This window comes from Phaethon aethereus (assembly GCF_964289735.1).
Source record: "Phaethon aethereus genome assembly, chromosome: 20".
In the NCBI taxonomy this organism is placed as follows: Eukaryota; Metazoa; Chordata; class Aves; order Phaethontiformes; family Phaethontidae; genus Phaethon; species Phaethon aethereus.
This window is the reverse complement of record NC_138596.1, coordinates 11,492,275-11,510,959: the sequence shown is the minus strand read 5'-3', so window position 1 is coordinate 11,510,959 and position 18,685 is coordinate 11,492,275.

Sequence of the window (18,685 nt, the reverse complement as noted above, 5' to 3'; positions counted from 1 at the left end):
GAACAGTCATGACTGGTCTTATCGAACCTACTCCTTTCTCTTCTACTGCTTTTCTTCATTTTGAACCAAACTATAAATTCCATGGGACAAAAACTTTGTCCATTGTAGTAGCACATGGGATTCCTGACCACTGTTACACTAAGAGCTATCGCACCACAAATACTGAACATGTGTCTCAGAACTAATGACTTGTCACTTCATTTAATTTATCAAGATGTCAAATGGAGATTATACCTTACCCCAAAATGAGCAGAGGTGGAAATCATGAGGTTTAAATTTAATACCATTTTATGATCCCAGGAAACAAATGACAAATTTAACCTTTAAAATAATATTTTGAAAGGAAGTTAAAATAATTGCATAGCATAGCTCTTAAAGTGTTTTTTGTCACTGCAGTGAAAGGTGCTGCAGAAATGCAGAGCATTATGTTTATTTATTAATAATCCCACAAAGAAATTTTCATGATCGCCACTGGGGACTGTCTGACAGGTGACACAGGCGACCTCCTGCCAGGAGTGACATCTCTCCCCTACAATTTACATTCTCTAAATGATTTGCGATCAAATTACTTAGAGCACAGATTAGCTTCTCCCCCCACTATTCACTCTCACAGCACCATGTTCAAGTGCTTGTTCCATAGGGCCATAAAAATAATAATATGGAAAGTCAGTGCCTCTGCTTCCAAGGTATTCCAACATGGAAACAGCACACTGGCCAGGAGATCGATTCCTGCACTCATTTTCTCAGGCACTGGGATTTGCATCTGGGGGAGATGCAGGTCATTGGCTTGAAAAGAGCATTTTGAGTTCACGTTTTGATTGCACAACCAGATAAACAAACTAAGTGTCCCAATTAGAGGGAAGAAAATAATCAGCCTGCAGTTTGGTGGTACAGGAACTGAGCGGACTAAGGAACAAACAGATTGGAACAGTCAAAGGACAAATCTCAGACATTTATTGGATGTTAGGGAGGCTGTAACCATCAGTGGCATGGAAATGGTTAAGAGAATATATTAAAGGTGCAAAGGGTCTCCCAACCTCTGCCACTGTCAGTTCCGTCAATGGGCCTACAGACACCAGTGGAATAATTATGGCCTATATTTAGATTACGGATGCATCGGGCAGGGTAAAGGTTGAACATGGGGAACATGGTTGTTTGCAGTTCATTAGCGATAGGAGCAGCCGAGGGTGGGAGGAGGGCACTGAACTGGATTCATCCCACCTGGAGTGCTTGTGCTGAGCTGCATAATGTCAGGGAAAGAGATCTGATTATATGTGGAAACAAAAGCAATAAACAACTGTGTTCAGACTGTCACACCCAGCGAGCTGAAGAAAGGAAGGAAGGAAAGAGGAGAAAGCAAGACCAGCCTCTGGCTCTCAGCCACAGTTTCTGTACGAATGAATGCAACGGCTGCTGAGAAACTGTCTGAGTGGAAAATGCAGAAGGGCCGATGAGAAGTCTGTGCCTGTGATTTTGGTGTGGAGAAGAGAGAAAGAATGAGGTCAAAATGGTTTTGTGGCACATAACACCACTGAATATGACCATGCCAACACTGGAAGTCCTTGGAGGTGCTGCTACACAGGTCTTCAACTACTGCTCCGTTGACACAGCTATTAGTGAACAGCAAGTCAGGTAAAGAGGTTGTAGAGAATGCAAAATGGCAACTAGATGCCACAGCATCACATTATTTCTTCAATGCAGACTAAAAATGACTGACAGCTTCCCATCATAACTGACTACACAGGGCCCCAGTCAAATGGCTGGCAAAGTTTCTTCACTCTAAGACGCTGGGGATAATGAATTCAGAAGTTTCTGAACAGCTGTTTTTCATGGATCATTCAGAATTTGTGATGCAAATATGAAAAATCCATGTTAAATGCCCTCAACTAATTGAGTGGAGTACAGTGAATACAAAAGAATAGATTGCTGACCTTGGTAAAAACAGCACAAAAGCCTTAATCTTCCCAGAGAGGCCAAGAAGCTAACTGACGAGTAGAAGAGAGCTGAAGCCTGTATACTTTCACTTAGGCTCCTAATTCTGCTTGCCAAGAGATAAATACAAGATTTTCCTTTTGGGAATATACAACAGCCCCTAACTCCCTTCCTTACAAACCACAATGGAGAAAGAGGTGGGTGGAACTAGGATTCTGCCAAATTGCTAGTGTCAAACTTGACAATTCGAGGCAGAATTTGACACTGGGAGAGAAGAGACAACAGTTAAGTGTACCTTTTAGGAAAGGTGGGGAGATGTTTTTTAATAGCTTAGAAGACACAAGATGAAAGGAGAAGAAAGGCAGGGATGGGTGGCAGTGGGGTGGGTGGGAAGCAGGACTGCTTGGACCACTGGGGTTGCAACACTGATGCTCCCATGCAAGTGAGAGATGGAAGATGCAATACCGGCAAAATTGAAAGCACAGGATAACTGTGGCTTTCCAGGCTGATGTGGCAGAGCTGTTCACCTTGGAAAAACGAGGAGTTCATGTTGCCTGGCTGTATATTGCAAGTCCCTAACATTCTTCCTTAGCTAGGTGTATGCTCCAAAGGTATTAATTGTTAACCATCAGCTGCCTGGACGAGGGGCTGTTACTGCTGAGTAGGCTGGACAGATAAGACACTGCACTCCCAAGGCTCCCTGTATGGAAAACAGTAGCAAGGTCCAGCAAGCGAGCAAGTCTCCCCAGTTGTAGTTTTCTAAAATTGGAGTGTCACGTCTGCTGGGCTGCACATACCAGCTCTGGTCCTGTCAGCTGTTCCTCACTTTATCATCATGTTCCTTCGAGGGAGACCAGATAACGGCTCTCTTGTTGCTACAGGCACCACCACACCTTTCCCAGGTTGTGTCTGAGGAGCAGCAAAACAGAAACACTGGAAACAGTAGAGGCCAATCTATTATTTATACCCAGCTACTCCCTTTGGGCCTGAACAAGCAAAAAGCTCTCTTTAAAAGCTTGTAATTCTTGGTCAGATTCCAAGAGAGACAAAGGGATGTTGTAAAAAGAGTTTCGTATGAGCTTGGTAAAACACTCTCCTAGGGAAGAGGCAGCAGGTTTCCTTTGTGTGGGAAGGCAGGAGGTAGACGATTATGTTTAAATTTACATTCACAATGAAGGATTTTCCTGTATGTGTTTCAATGGCACTCATTCAAATTTACATTTCTTTGAGCAGTTTTCTGCATTTGTAGGGTTTCAGTGCCATTTCTAAAGCAGAAGCCCTGATTCATGCCCTCTTCAGTCTGTATCACTCAGGAAGTTGAAAGTGCTGACTTAGCTCTCCAGAGAGCCCCATGAAGCATCTCTGTCCTCCCTGTTTGCAGTTCTCAGCTGTGAATAACCACGGAACAAAAATGTTTTGGTGCCCCTGGTTCAAATGCTGGGCAGATACGGGGCTTTCTTTTAAACAGGAAGGAAACAGGGAGGTACCACAGTGGTGCCATTGTCAGAAATAAGAGCAAAGACAACTGAAGCGACCAAGTATCGGGAGGAAAGCAGGGTCACAGCCAGGTGTTGTGCTAGAGGCTTGGGAAAACACTTGAAACGTGCTTTTGCTCCACTAGTTTCAGCCGAGTTTTAAATGCCCTGAAAGGATCTGGAAGGTTGCCAAGACAACAGCGTTCTGAAAACCGCAATGTTCAGGTTTGAGTGGGGATGAGGAACGTGTTCAAGTTACTCTGCAGTACCTGGAGTCACAAGCCAGCAAGAGAGTACATGCGGTTGGTAATGCCCAGCAGGAACCGACACAGCCGTCACAAAGTGCTATTATTCCTTTTACTCAGCACAAACCACATGTTTTTCATTAGGTCCAAATTGTAAAAGAAAATATATACATATTAAACAAAAATACCAGAGTTCTGTGAACGTGTGTTTCGCAGTTTGCGTTCAGGTTACAAATACTCACACTGTGTATTTTAGAAAAAAGCTGTTTTACAAGGTTGTGATCCACAGACAAATAATGCAAGACATGCCATATTCTCAGACATGGTTTCAGCCCACACGTCCTCAAAAAGCAAATAAACAAACCCAAGTAAACTAAATCATCCTGCACTTCAACAGCTTGGTTGGTTTGGGTAGATTAGTGCCTCGGAACAAAGGGGTTTATGGATCAGAGACCTCTTCAGTTTTCTGAACGTTTTAAGCCTGGTTTCCTGAGGATGCAAGACTTCTGCATTCAGACCATCCATCTGTCATCTCCCCCCACCTCCTCCACCCCCTATGTTTTTAACTCACTGGCCAATTTTAAATAATTTTATGTAATTTGGCAGGCAGTTGAAGGAGGCTCCAACACAGATTTCAGTTTGACAAAGTTTGTGAAAAAACAGTGGACTAGAAAGTGATCAAATGAGCGTCCGTGCTGGGGAGAGAAGCCCGACAGCTACCTCTGCCTGTGCTGCTGGCCAGCCGCGCGCACCGCCAGGAAGGCACGGTCCCTTGCCCCGTCCAGCCGGGGAACACGGGGGGGCCTGTTGTGCCCCAGCGGGGGCTGTGTCACATCCACACGTCAATGCACTTGTCACCGTAACTGCAGCTCATGCCGCTGGGGTTTGGATGTAAAATTCTGCTGCCCCTTTCTACAAGCACGTTGTTCACTGGATTTCACTGTTGAGAAATCTGCAAGAACAAGCCTTAACTGTTCAGCAGCAATGTGAGTTAAAGTAGTGTTTACACCATAGAAGTATGCTGTGCTGGTGAAGCATGTATAGAAGGAAGCAGTATCTGAGAAGGGATTGTTTTATGAGGGGCTGACTTTAAAATGACTCATTTAGCACAGAGCAGCAATTGTGACTTTATTAAAAATCACCACGTTCTGGAGTGAATTCCTTGGCTCAGCTACATGTCCTGCCAACTTCGATTTCATCAGAAAATAGGTCTTGCTGAATTCCCATGGAAAAGTTCTGGAGTGGGTCCCAACTCCATCTCCCTCCCCGGGGATGCTGCTGGCACCCCGTCTGCGGCTCGTTTCCTGCATGCGCGGCGGGGCCGGAGCCTGATCCCGCCGTGCTGCAGATCACATCTTCTGCTGCTTTTGTAACAACTTCCTGTTGTTATTTTTGTTCCTCCGCGTTCATTAGGTACATTTTGTGCAGTGCTCACACACTGCAAAGTGCTGGTATTAAATTAACCAAAATGCTCACTCGAGATAAAAATCAGACTTTTCAGAAAAGAGTTGCAAACTGCAGCCCCTTACCAGCCTCTGCCAGCGGAGCAGGTACCAACAACCGCTGCAGGCTCGGGGCGCAGGATGTTCAGTAGAAAGAGCACAGAACCAAGGAACAGCAAGTGTGCGAAAAGGAGGACTTCTTGTGTTTAAGTTTCTATAGCCTTTAAGAGGATCCAACAAATTCAGATATAAAACAGATTGCTTCATATTTTAACTTTTAAGTGTATGGACTTTACATGGCCAATTTAAAACTCTGCACCAAACTGCTTTCTTCTCTCCCTTCCCGCAAAAACAAGTTTTGGGGATGGAAATACTGATCTAAACTAAATCCCAGGAGCCTGACAATCCTTCTGCAGAACTTCCCTGAGACCCTGGGATATTGCCAGTTTTAAGCGATGGAAAGGAAGGCTGCCAGGTCACAGAGCATGCCACAGATGGGATTTGGCTTCTAAGCAGTCATTTAATTTAGGCCTGGAACAAGATTTATGGGACTCTATCTGAAATCACAGTGAAACAAAAAGATACAGATCTGGGGGGAAGAGACAGGTAGATGTGAATTCACATGAGACAAACTCGATCTGAAGGGCATAGAATATTCCTGTGAGGCTCCTAATTTCCATCTCTGTTTTACGGATGGGGAAGCTAATGCTTCAAGTAAAACAATCCATGGTAGCAGAGTGAATAATAGCAGAGGGAAGAATAAGGATGTACAAGTCCTGCCATCCAACTTTATTGTCTAACCCTCCTCCTTCTCCATGCACTCCCTCTGCAGGGAGGATGGGGTGAAAAGGAAGAAATTTTACATTATTTTCTGCTTGTACCAAACAAGGCGCATCCACAACTGGAGTTTTAAAATTGGGTTGGTCTTGTGGACACATTAGGCAGGAGACATCCAGCCAGCAGCCACAAAGAAGCTCCCCCAGCACAGTCCCCTTGCATGTGGTCCCAAGGCAAATGAAGCCTCAGCACAGCAAGAGGCACAGGTATTTCAGTCATGTTCCCTGGAACAGTTTCACCAGCTACCTCTGAGGCATTTTTTGTTGCTCCTACTGTGCAGCACCTGGCCCAGAACCAAGCTGGTCCTCCTGAGCACTTGTCATTTTCTCTCTTCCCTCTCCTCCCCGCTTAAACACAAAAAAAAAAAAAAAAAAAAGGGAAAAAAGAAAGCAAAACCGTTTCCCCACAGGCTGCAGACAGAAGTGAGATGCAGGTGCAGGCTGCACAAAGCTAATGAGTTCAAATCCCAGCTCCCCGCACACCCTTATACAAGATGCCCAGCCCTTTGACGAGTAAAAATGAAAAGAGAACAAGCACAAGTGTGTGCACCTCTAGGAGACGGCAGGCTGCTCCCTCCTCCCACCGGTGGTGCAGGTGGACAGGACCCCGCTCCAGGACGCCACACTCACTTTATAGTAATGCCTTTTCCCAAAGAGCTTAAAAGCATGACTTAAAGATCAGCCTTTGTAGCACCGCAGTGAAGCTGGTCGTTATTATCTCCATTTTATAAATGTAGAAACTGAGGTGCTGGGTAGAGCAGGGAACTCATTTGTCCAGATCATGCGGTTTGTCAGGGCAAAGACACAGGGTGACTGTGCCCACCCTGGTGTGCCAGCCCCTTCCCCAGCAGCCGTGGTCCTTGAGGTTTCAAAGCTCAACAAGGAACTCAGTTGCCTCCTGTTGGCAGTGACTGGCCACTGTGGCAAATTTAACGCAGAGGGAGGAAATGAAAACTGCTCCTTTCCATTTGGAATAGCAGGAGCCAGCTAAGACTCCAAATGTGTCTTAGCAATGTGCCACTACCTGTCCTGCGTACAGCCCAGCTTTCCAAACCAGGACCCACAAACCTCCCTGCAAGAGAGAAGCCTGAGTGAGGACCAACTGTGGATAGAGACAGGGACCAACGCCGCCTCTCCTGTCTCGCTTCAAATCGTTGTGAAGTCCTGTACCTCACCCTGTCCCACAGGGAAACCACCTAATAGTAGCCTTACTGAGGAGTCCTGGCAGTGATGTGTGTCTTAATCACTGCAAAGCTTTGCAAGTCAGTGGGAGGAGAAACGTGTTGCTACAGCTTTAGTCAGTGCTTTCCAGAACAGTCTCTTGCTTTTCTGCTGGCAGCTTAGGTTCCTGCTATTATTTTTCCTCTTTGCTACAAATGGAGGGAAAGGGAAGTTGCCTCCTTCCCCTGCTCTCGACCGGCCAAGCTGCTGACGAGCCCCTGCTGCAGAGCAAGCTCCCTCCGGGCCTGCAGCATTACACTGCCTGCACTGCCCTGTACATCACCGCACTGACCAGGAAAACAAGAGAGGCTTCAGCCCTGGCCTTGCAGAGACCCAGCATCACGTCCGTGCCATTCAGCTGTGCTCCCTGCCCTCCCAAGGGTCTGCCTTCCCTGCTGCCTCTGCCCAGCCTCACCTCTGCTCCTGCGGGCAGTGCTGTGAGCAGTCAGTCAGCCCTTGCTTGCACTGCGTTCCAGTCCTGGACCCCACCGCAGATCCTGACTCCGTGCTCTGTTGGATAAGCCTCGTCTCACTCTCCTCCCCGCTCTCCAGCCACCAGCCCTATGCACGTCACACTGCAACATGGCAAACTGTACTTAACCCTAGAACACCTCTCCTGTACCCCAGGCTGGTGGGCACACAGCCTTTCGCCAAGTGCCACTCGGTCACGTGCCTGCCTGCTCACAGGAAATCCCACAGAGCTGTGCTCATATCCAGACACTGTAAATATGAAAACCCCAGGAACAAGAATGCAACACCCACACCCATGTGCCAGTGTCGGGATCAAGACAGCAGCCATTAGATCCCATAGTCAAGAGCAGACAGGCGCTGCAATTCTTCAGAGCCCCATGCACCTCTTAAGAGGAAAAGGGCAGCCGCCAGCGCCCTTGCTCACCATGACCCAAGGCTGCGCGGGGCTGTATCAGCAGGCTTTGCTGTGCAGACCCAAGGCCAGCGGAAAGCCTCCCTGTCTGGCTGGAGGTCTGGGCTGCTCTGCAGTCAATCAGGATCACGCCCAGGTTTGCAAGTCACTCGCGGCAGCTCCTGCTGCTGTGTGGAGCTCCAGCACACGGGGCGGGGCAGGGCACGGCGTGCTGCCAGGCCGCTGGAGAAGCCCAAGGTGCCCAAGCTGATGGCAGCACCCAGCCTGGGGGTGCTGGGGGGAGAGACTCACACCCTCTTCCTCTCCCACAATTCCCTCTCTTGCCTCCTCCCATGCTGTATTAGCTGGTGGATACTTTCCTTTCTCTGTGGTGGGTTTTTTCTTTTGCAAATACCTGGTTTATTTAAAGCATGTGGTTCCAGAGCAGGCTGCATGGAGGGAAACGTGCTGGAACTGGGGAGTGGGCTCTGCCATGGCAGGTGACAGTGGGCTGGGAGCACGAGCAGGGGCCCCGAATCCTGTCCAGTTCCCCAGAAACTCTGCTTCAACAGCCCTGGGGATTGGGAGATCCAGTTACCCACTGGACAGATTCCTTTTGGCTGGTCTGCCCAGAAGACAGGACACTGCTCCTTGCTTCTTGCTGGGAGCAGCTGGTCCTGGTGGGAATTAACCCCTTCACCCGCGTCACATTTAGCGCCGCACTCTGCAGCTGTCTGGGCAGGTGGAGTCCCGCAGGCCGGGGCTCTCCACGTGGCTGGCAGGCTGGGGAAGCCCCTGCGGTGTGTCAGCCGAGCTGCGCTTCTCCGCAGCATTCCTGCCTGAGCAGCTTTCCCCACCTTGGCTGCTTTGCCTCACCAGGAAATGTTTCAACTTCACAGGGAGTTGCAAAGCACTTTCCTGCCTCTGGTTATTAACCTGCATGCAGGGCTGCAGGGGGTGGCAGAAAATAGGACAGGAAGCCAGAGGTGTGCTCAGCCCCAGTTCAGGCGGTCCTGTGCGCATCCAGCCTCAGCGCTGCAGCCGGTGACAAGGGCCTAAATCCATTCTTGGTGCAAACAAGCGTGACTCACAGCCCAACCCCAAAAGCCAGCATAAAACCAGGCCTAAGCTGGACCCTGTGGGGTGGCAGTACTCTCTGAGCCGAGACCAGCTGCTTGTTTCCTTGGGGAGCTGAGCCGGAGCTCTCGCCAACGTGCCTGATTTCCCTCTCATTTATTTTAGACTTTCAGCAAGACATTTCCACAGCTACTCCCGATTTACACCAGTGGGAATAAGCGATGGTCCAGGCCCCTCCTCCCAGAAGCCTGGCTGTGGTTCCTCGGTTTTCTTCCTCACAGAAAGCATTTAGCGTCCATTTTTTCCCTGTTAAATCATCTGATTTTTTTGGCTCCCCTTTCGATAGGAATTCTTTCTTTCTTTTGCATTAATTTTGCCCAGTTCCAGCACTGACCCATGTTTATGAAAGGGGCTTATGAGCTGTAATGTTAACTAGCCTCAGTTTGCTGATTCAGCAGCAGAATAAATAGGTAATTACACTCTGCCATATGTGTCTCTAATTCCAAATAGATGGTGTCCAAAAGGCGCTGTGCATTACCAGCGGATGACTGGAGTTGGGACTGTAAAAATGAGTAAATTGGTCCCCAAGGCCGGAAAAAGCTCTGTCAAATCCCACTGTTTATATCATACTGAGTGGCTGACTTGTGGTTATTTTGTAATTTAATACTGCTAAATGTCAACGGGAAATCCTTTCAACTACAGTTTGATACCTAGTGACAGAAAATCATTCAAGACTTAGACAAAGCAGCTAGCTCAGAGAGGTGCATTTTTTTCTTTTAATCTTTGCATAAAGAGTGATCTTGCAGCAGCTGCCCTGCCCTGGAGGGGAGAGGGCAAACAGACCGCTTGCGTCTTCTTCCCCCAAAGATGCACCCTTCCTATGCCATGACCGAGGCAGTGACTGTCAGGCGTTGGGCAGGGCTGCCTGTACCTCTCTTTCCTAGAGCAGGCCACGTTCCCTGTGCTTCCCCAGTCAAGCCTAGCTGGGCAAGTTCCTTCACTCCTTGTCCTAAGCAGCCCGGTGTATAAGACCAACTCTTTCACTTGCATATTTGTTTATAAGAAAACAGAAACCCCAGGATGGCCACATTCTCCATATGCTTCCTGTAAACAAATCCCAAAACTCCTGCACACACAAAGGCTGCTCGAGCGACACTGGGGAAGGAGTTGCAGAGAAGAGGTAGCAAGCAACTTTCCATGTGTCTCTTTGAAATGATGAACTGAATCTCATATCCTGTGTTAAATAAATATGTCTAAACTCGCCCAAAGCAGCCTGCTGCACTGCATTCAAGGTGCTGTCCTGCCCACCCAAAGAGCTCCTTGAAGGACTGTTGCTGAGGAGCCATTGAGACAGCAAACAGGAGGCATCTATTCTGGTGCTTACAGCTTCTGGCCACCTCCTCAGGCAGGGACAGTCATCCTCTTTTCCCTGGGATCAGAGCATCACCGTGGTGCATGTGGTGAGGAAGAGACTCAGCTGAGAGCTGGCAGTGCACAGGCCAGGGAGACCTGCCATAAGCTCTGCACTTGGGCAGGAAAATCGTGCCCAGCACTTGCCGTGGCAGGGCACTGGCCTGTGACACATGGCAGGGGGGACACTGACCGCAGCCCAGCCCAGACATGCAAGTGGGGAAGAGTTTTTTCTTCCTTACGTGCAAACACAGAGCTCTGCTCAGTACGGGTTCAGGCTACATTTTAACAGCTCTTTTTGCTGGGCAGCAGCAGCCACGTTTTCCAGGGCTGCTGTCCAAGCAGGGTCTATCGCACCTGATACGCTTTGCTCAGTCTGTCTCCAGCAGATCTCTCGTCTCTAGGGGCTGAACAGAATAATTAGAGGTCTGAGAGCTGGACAAAGCCTGTCTGGTGGATGGGGTAATTTACAAATGCTCAGACTGTCCACACTCCTAAGCCAAAGGAAAAGCTTAATTAGAGGAACAGAAGAAATTCATCTGGGAGAAAATTAGGGCAGAGAGAAGCCCCACCCCACCAGAGGCAGAAGGACACCCTCAGTGCAGCCTGCCCCTTCAGAGAATCCTCCTGCCTGCACAGGCCAGGGAGCAAGGGCTTTGCTTGGAAGCAATGGGCAAGTGGCGGCCCTGTGCCTAAGAGCTAAAAAGGTACAGTCATCTGCCCATTGACTCTGCTCCCTCCTGCTTTGGGAAACTCCGACAAGATGTGCCATACTAGCTCAAGCATCTCTCCCAGGGCTGCGTGGCCCAGCCTTATGTTGGCAATTGCCAGCTTGGGCTAATGGGGTCTGCGGGGAAGCTGTTTCACACTCAGTTCTTCTGTTATACACTGTTAGCTGCAAACTGGGGGGAGCTGCACAAGCTGCTCAGGCAATATGTCTGCACAGATCCCACAGGATCCTGTCTACTGCTCTTCAGTGATCCCTTAGGATCCAGTCTGCTTCCTCAGGTTTAGGCCAGGGGCTTCTAGAAAACGATGACTGAACAGCTCAAACCTTTCTTTGCCAGGCTGGGGGAAGAGGGGAGTCGCACAGCGGGAGCTGCCTGGTTCCACGCAGCATCGAGACAACGGGCACCAACATAAATTCAGATGAGGCTAGAGACTGTCACAGTACCAGAGCGTGAGCGGCTGGTGTCACAGCTTCTGGGGCTGTGCCAGTACTTACAAGAAACTACTTCAAAGGTTTGTTCCTTACAAACTCCTGTTGTTACAGACAAAAATCTGGAGAAGTCCTGTGATTTAGGAGACAATATTCTCCTCCCAGTGTCTCCTCTCCCAGTCTGGGGGATGGAGCTATTTTGTGGCTATGCAGCCAAAGGCTGGGGCACAGAGTCCTAGATCTGCTCCAGTGATTTGCTCTGGGGTTTTAAGCAAATCCTTTTTGGCACAGCTTCTTGCAGGCACCTGACAGAGACAGGAGCCAGTGTCTAAATGCATTCCTTCTCTCAGAGTCTTACTTTCCCCATTTGTAAGCTTGGTTAATACTATCTCACCCCTTTCTGGGATGGTGTTAGTCTTCATTAGTACATTTGAAGCATGCCGAGATCTGCAGATGAAATAAATACAATAATGCAATGATACTGTGTGATTATCTGTTGGACTTGGAGACTCAGCCCTCACCCTGTATCCAGACTTGGCAGCTCCTGGCATGCCCAGAAACACCCTTTAAACAGCTGGAGCACTGTAGGGAAAGACAGCAACATCCATATCATAGCTGTGGAGAGGTGGGCAGCTGCTGTCCTTGACAGCCCCAGTACAACTGTAAATATTTCCGTTTCCACAGGACTGTGAAATCCTAATTCCTACTACATGGAGCAAAGGCACCTGAATGCACTCTCTAATTCTGCAGCACAGTTTAAGGAGAGGAAAATGCCCATCCAACAGTAGTCACTGTGACCCCTGGAGCCACAGAGGAGTTCCCTCACACCTGTAGTGTTCTACAAGCTCTGGAAAAATGGGGAGTTTGTTTCCTTGTGGAGCCTAATCTGGCCCCTTGGCTCTTCTGATAAACAGCTCAAAGTAGGACTTATTGAGGGTAATTCAAAGCAATTCTCCTGCCCTCACCAGCACGACACAGAAAAGGCTGAGGGTGGGTCCCCTGCTGTGCCTGGTAGCCTGGGTGCAGCCTAAAGTGCTCTGTCAGATAATACTTATTTTTTCATCACAGTGAAGCTAGGTCCTGTGCAGGGCTCATCCCACCTATTGCTTTCTGAATTCAGAAATTCAAAAACTGCAACCAGGAAAATAAATTCAACTCACTGGCATAGATGAGCTGAAATAAACCCTGTGCTAGCCCAGCATGAGGAAGATGGGTCATCTTTAATGATGATTTGGGATGCTACAATATCACTTTGGCATGCTAAGTACTGCCTCTCACAAATTCACCACCAAAAACCACAGCTGGTTTGGGGGATTTGCGCACCTTGCAGGAAGGGTCAGTCTGGGAATGACAGTTGTTCCCACGCACAGACTGACTCCCACTCAAAAAGCAGTAACTTCCCCGGCTCGCACGGGCTGAGCCAGACATTTCCACAGCAAGCCAGGCGCTCAGGTTAGGACTGGCTCCAGCACAACCCACCACTGGCTTCTGCTGCTGCTGCCTGCAGCCAGAGAGGCGCAGGAGAAGCGTGGGATGTCTCTAGCCACTAGGAATTACTATTCATGTGATCTTTCTTTCCCCGTGGCCTCATTTGGCCCAAAACCCAAATTCCACAGCACCCACACTGCATTGCATCTTCACACTTTGCTCTGCCTGAGGCCGCTGGGATGCATGTTTCATGCACACAGCCTCCTGCAAGTGGAGATAAGGCTGAACTAAGATATGATGTGTAGGGGGATTTCCTAGCTTGTAACAATATCTCAGATTTCTACTTTTGAGATCAACATGGAGGGGAAAGTCTAGTTTGCACAATAGTCCCTGTAAAGCAAGGCAGGCGCTCCTGTACAGCAGAAACAGCTTCACTCTTATGCTCCCAAAGCAAAGTTAACTCCTGAATCACTTACCTTTAAAGCTCCCTACAGCAAGATCCAGCCCTCTGGGGTGCTGAGAGGACCCATAACACAGGGGTGTGTGGCTTCTCTGTGTTCTGAGAAATAACAGCTGAAGACACCCAGCCCTGGTTTGTTTGATGAGGTCTCTGGGCCAGCCATGCCTTCAGAAGTGAGGTCCATTTTTCCTTGCATCCCTGGCCCTTACACAAGAGACTGCTGACTCATGCATTTGGGGACCAAGTGCCATGAAGAGGATGCCTGGGCACATGTGGTGACACTGAGTCCTTCACACAGCATGGCTAGAAAAGAGGGCTCTGGCAGGCAGGTGCAGAAGAACAGCTTTGACAGAGTGACTGGCCAAGACAGCCGTTTGAGGAAAACCGCCCTGGCCAGGGAGGTGATGTGTCCTGGCTCCAGCCCAGCGGGAAGGCAGGGATGGGGAGAGATGAACTCCTCAGACCTGCAGGGCCGAACATGGAAACAGGGCTGCATGTGCTGTTTGCCCTCGGGTACGTCGTGTTTCCGGGGGAGGAGGGCTCGGTGAGGGGTTGTCAGACACGCGACTGTGCTTTGGCAAGCTAGATCTGCCCTGTCACCCCAGCCTGAAGTGACACCTGCCAAGCCCTTCCACTCTGGCTGGGAAAGATTAAAGGATGGAGTGGCTGGCAGTTAAGGCTCAGTTCATTAGAAAAAGTCCTGTTAATTGGGTATTAACTGGCCTCTGCTGGGGATCGGGGACACATGGGCTGGGAATACAGGAGCTGCAGTGTGATGCTTGTCAGACATTTGAACTTTGGCAGGCTGGTGTAGCTGGCATGGGGAGGGCAGCCCAGCCCTCAGCTGGCATGTCAGGCCATGCCCCTTAGAGATTCATGGCTGCTATTGTCTTGGCCAGACTAATCCCTCTTACCGGGATGCTGGTCTGGTTTTTCCTCCCCATCCCAGATTGTGTATCACACCTCTTGGGCTTTGCTCAGTTTAAAAATACATGTTTAGGGCTTAATCTGTGCTGCTCTAGGGCACAAAGACCAGGCTGGCCCTGAGATCACCTGACATTAAGTCCTGAAACAAAGCCCTTAGGGCAGAGTCCTCATACTCTGGCACTAAAGTCTCAATTCCTGTCGCCTGGAAACATAACAGGATTGTCTCCGTTTAGTGGGATTATGTCTGAAAAAGCCTTTTGTTACTGCCACTCTCTGCTCCAGGGTTGACAGCTGAATCAAACCAGATGGGAGTCCCACAGTCAGAGCGAGGAAATGGTGGAGGGCTCCTGGCTCTGACATGGGTTGACCTTGGACAACACTCCATTGCCCTACACTTGGCCTCTCCTCCCTGGGGCAGAGGCGAGGAACAGGCCTTCAGAGATCAAATGCCTTTTGCTCTAGACACGCCAGGAAACTGTGTGCAGCTTGAGTAGGGGCAGGGGTTATTGCCACTTCTGTCCCTCTTTGACCTGAGAAGCAAGTCTCACATATATGTCAGGAACAGCATCCCGCAGTGGATGCTGTTGGGGGACAAGCGTGTGACTTTTGGCAATACAGCAGGTCACATTCACAGGGGAATAAGGAAACATGGGGAGCATAGAGATGAAATGGGAAACATGAGGCTTCCCATAAATGATTCCTGTCTCCCCTTTATGTCAAACCACAGCAGTGTCCCCTTGCAATAGCACCCTGTGCTATAGGCTGGGCCTCAGCTTTCTTGGGGTTGGTGGTATGAAACTGCCCGGCCCAGAGCTCCCCCAGCTCTGCTCTGAGCCGCAGCCCAGGGAGGATGCTGCTTTAGGTGCCTTTCAACGCAGAGTTGCAACCAACCAGCTTCCCCTGACACTTGCAAAGCTGCAGTAACGACGGAAGCCTCTCTACCTTTAAGGCATGAGGTATGCTATACACAGCAAGAAGGTTTGCCTAATTAACTCCGATTGTATATGACATTGTCATGTTGATTTACTAAATATACACAGGAAATCTCTTTATTTCACCAGCTGATTGGTGACATAATCTGGGTCTATAAGGAGCAGCCTTGACACCAATTCCCTCTGGTTATGTTACCTGTCTTTTCCACCTGCAATCGCATCAATGAAGCCCGCAAGGAACTTCAATAACTAATTTATTCATTTTGCTTCTGATTTATAGTAAAAAGGAAAGGATGTCAGGATACACTTGTCTAGAATGACAATCAAGCCCAGAACCCTTCCAAGCTCGTGCCTTCTCAAGAAGTAGAAGGCTTCACCTTAGCAGCATGTGCATTGTGCAGATTGCAATTACCAACCACTTTGTGTTACTGTAGACTCACACCAGCTGGGAGAGTTTCCAGATAACGCAAGCCTGGAAAAGTCAATTACCTCGCTCTCTTATCTGCTAAAGATATGGGCATCCCTGACTGACACATGACATGTTCACTCATGCTTCTCATGTCCCCACTCGCCTCAGCATAATTACTCCATGTTTATCAGGCTGTGCTGATCCTGCTTTTATACTGTACTGTTATGGAAAGGGCACCGCAGACCTCTGGGATCACTTGTATGAGGAGCAGGCCCAGGATGAAGCCTCAGGTTGATGCAAATGAATCCACAACTGTCTGTGGATGAGCCCCAGTAAAACTGCAGTATGGCTCAGAGAGTTTCCACATTATTCAACCTTACACCAAGGTACAGATCTTCAAATCTGCATTTGCTATCTAAAGAAAATGGACTCCAACACAGCTCTGAAAATCTCATACTAAAACTTCGCTCCTCTTGTGCAACATGGGAAATTTTCAAAAGTTTGTTTTGGCAGCAAACTGTTTTCAGTACCTAACCATGTGCCAGAAGGTCAAGGCTTTCCTCCCCAGATGGAGAGCGGAGAAATAATTACTGATCTCCTCTTTAGAGGCCACAATGAAATCTCTTTCCGAAAGAGAATACAGTCCTACATGATTTGTTGAAAAGCATCTGTTGTTAGTTAGTGGTGCCTCTGGAGCACTGCTGCAGACTTCCACTTGCACAGGTTTGCAGTAACTGCTGGTCTGTGGTGTGTGCAGCTCCTGCAGAACCTGACATGCATTTTTCAGGGCTGAAAGAGACTAGGAGCCATGTTCCCTGCTCTCAGAACAGAGGTGGAAGGAGCATTGCTCTGCACCATTCATCCTGTCCCAGATCAGTGCATCACCATCCCAGGCCACCACAATGGCATTTCCCATTGACCACAACTCTGTTTGACATTCTTTCCCAAACTTGGAGCTTTTTTTTAAGGCCCAGCCCATCACTAAAGCGGTCGTTCTCAGGGGCCAGCAGTGTAAGTGGCCTTACACTGGCAGAGGCACCCTGGGAGACTAAGAATGCCTCCTTCAGCAGTTCTCTGAGCTGCTACAATTTCTGCCTGGAACAAATAAAGTTACAGACCAAAACCACTTCCTCCTGCACACGGACTGTCCTCATCAATGCAACACTCCTCATCGCAGTGAAACAAGAGCCTCATTTGGCAGAGCAATGCGGGGAGCAGGGTTAGCTACTCAAAGGGATGTGCAGATACTCTGTGTCAGGCGTGGAGCCTACGTCAGCAACAGAGAAAGCAGGGGACAGGGGAATATGCAACTCCATTGGATGAGAGCCTAGTTAAGGTCCGTTTGTGTCAGCCCAAAGCTTAATCTGGATTGATGCAAACTGCAGAAAGTATCATTAAGGACTGTCTGGGGAAGTCACAGAGCTTCTCTGCTCCCTTCTTGTCTTCCCCAATAATAGAGATATTTCTGTTTACAAAGGTGGACTTGATCCTCAGAACTTCCTCTGTAGATGTCTAGTATTTGCATGTGTCACCCTGTTTTCCCTGGCTCATTAATCACTCACTGTACTTGTCAAATTGGAGCAGTGCCTTCTGTGCTCCTGTAACCTGCTATAGGGGCCCCAGGCTGAGTGTTTCTACTGCTACTGTGTAGCTGCTTTATGGCACTTCAGAACGCAGCCCTCAGCGTGCCCAGCACGCACTATTGCAGCACACCCTAAGAGCCCCCACATCAGCACCGGAGCATTGCCCTGGCAGACCGCATGGCACACAGCTGGCTCGTTCCATAAAACAAAAAGCTGTTCTTAAATTACAAATAAAAGATCTTCCATCATCCCTGGGGTCAGTCTGGTGTCTCCCATACTCTGACACACATATACATGCCTGGCCTTTACCCAGAGAGCCGAGGTCCCCGTGCCTGGGACAGGAGAGCCTGTAGCTGGGTCCTGCTCACACAATACAAGTGCTGTCCTGCTCTAGACTTCAAACCTCTCTCTCCCATTACATTCTCACTCTTCCATTCATTTTCTTCCCCTTCAGCAAACAAGAGAAAAAGGAGAAAAAATACATCTGTACATGGCCTCATGTCCACTGGCTTTAAGGGCTCTTAAGTTCAGGCTAGGGCTGAGAACCACTTCCCAGGTGAAAGCCTGTTTTCTCCCTGCACAGCTCACCCGTAACATGATGCTAGCTTGTTTCTTCTCTTCACCGGTAGCAATGGCTTTTTACAACACAGTCCCTGTCTGATATGAGATGAAAGCATAGCTTGTCCAGCCACCCCAGGGAGTGGGAGAACTGTGGGGAGAGAACACGTTAACAGTATGTCAGGAGAGCTCCTGAGCAAAGACCTGTTTACAGCAGAGACAGCCTGGACCAGTGAGACAGGTCCAGGTACAATTTAAACAAGGTCTCTTGGAGCCGCAGTGTGGTTCAGGCCTGCCTCAAGCAAAGCAGGGTTTGTCTCTGCAGTGTGCAGTGTCTCTGGCTGATTAGGAGCAAAGCCCATCTCCTCCTTCCTGCCTTCCCTGTCGGCTGGAGCACATGGCTTACAGGAACAGCTCCCTTTCTGTCTTCTCTCCCATTTTTAATGACCAGTCTCTGTGATTGGCATGAGGAGCTGAGTCCTGGTAGGGCTGGGGAAATCCAATATTGCTAAGACCAGGACAGGAAACAGCAATGTGTTCCTGCAGTCACAACTCCACATTAAGTAATTTGTGTATTAAACTGAAGATGACACAATGAAATGCTTATATTATCTTGGTCTATCCCAGCTTACAGGGCAAAATGAACTTAAAAGGGTTCAATTTAGTCTTTCTAAGGCACCTATCACCTTGTTATCAAGCTTTGAAACATCTATTTAGGCATTTTTCAAA